Source organism: Octopus bimaculoides, chromosome 1 (genome assembly GCF_001194135.2).
Source record: "Octopus bimaculoides isolate UCB-OBI-ISO-001 chromosome 1, ASM119413v2, whole genome shotgun sequence".
Lineage (NCBI taxonomy): Eukaryota > Metazoa > Mollusca > Cephalopoda > Octopoda > Octopodidae > Octopus > Octopus bimaculoides.
Window position 1 is genome coordinate 112,581,860 of NC_068981.1, and position 947 is coordinate 112,582,806.

At 34.0% G+C, this 947-nt stretch overlaps 1 protein-coding gene across 6 annotated transcripts in view; it reads left to right on the top strand.

Annotated features, from left to right (window-relative positions):
- The window catches only part of LOC106880055 (F-actin-uncapping protein LRRC16A), a 507,909-nt gene that overhangs the window by 491,950 nt on the left and 15,012 nt on the right, over positions 1–947 (top strand). The window lies entirely within an intron of this gene.

Here is a 947-nt window from a genome sequence, read left to right on the forward strand (position 1 = left end):
ATATATACACACATACATATATACACATACATATATATATACACATACATATATATATACACATACACATATATATATAAATTTTAGTATTCCATAGATCATTACTAGGTCACTCTTTTATCTACAGACCTTGTAGCCCCAAGAAGGTAGATTAGATGCTTTTAATATATTGGGCTTCTAGACTTCTTTTCTAGGCCATGTTTTCTTAGATATTCCTTCTTCCCATTATTCATATTGGATGCTCTTGTTTTTTACTCTGAAGCTCCGTGCCTTAATCCAAATGTCCTATGAAGATAAACAATTTTATTTTCGCAATTATTTATAAACAGCATTTGGCAGCAGATGCGGAAACAGTCGCAAAATATATTATGCCGTGCTTTGTATTAAAAAAGAAGCTATAATGGTGGTCCAATTGATATGTTTGTTAATCTCTGGTTTCTCCATTTTTTCATTATGCATATTTGTTTCCTGATAAATACTTGTTTCTCCTGTTGTTACCTGCACTCTACATGCATAGCGTGCCAACACACCAATGCCCGGTGATAGCATTGGTGGTATTGTTGTGAGTCTGTAGGTTTGTGGTAGTTGTCTGTAGGTTTCATATAGTGTTTTAACACTATATGAAACCTCACGCCAGAAATTTGGACACCTTTTCCACATCTTTTTAATGGATAACTGGAAAAGATATTTGGATGATTGTTTCATCATATGGAAGGAACCCTATGAAAAACTTCTAGAATTCAAATCCATACTTAATAACATACATCCCAGCATTCAATTCACTATGGAATTCAGCAAACATCATCTCCCTTTTCTTGATCTCTTAATTATAAAAACACCTAATAACCAAATCACAACCGACATCTACCACAAACCTACAGACTCACAACAATACCTCCTTTTCAGCTCATGCCACCCAAAACACACCAAGATAAATATCCCCTTTA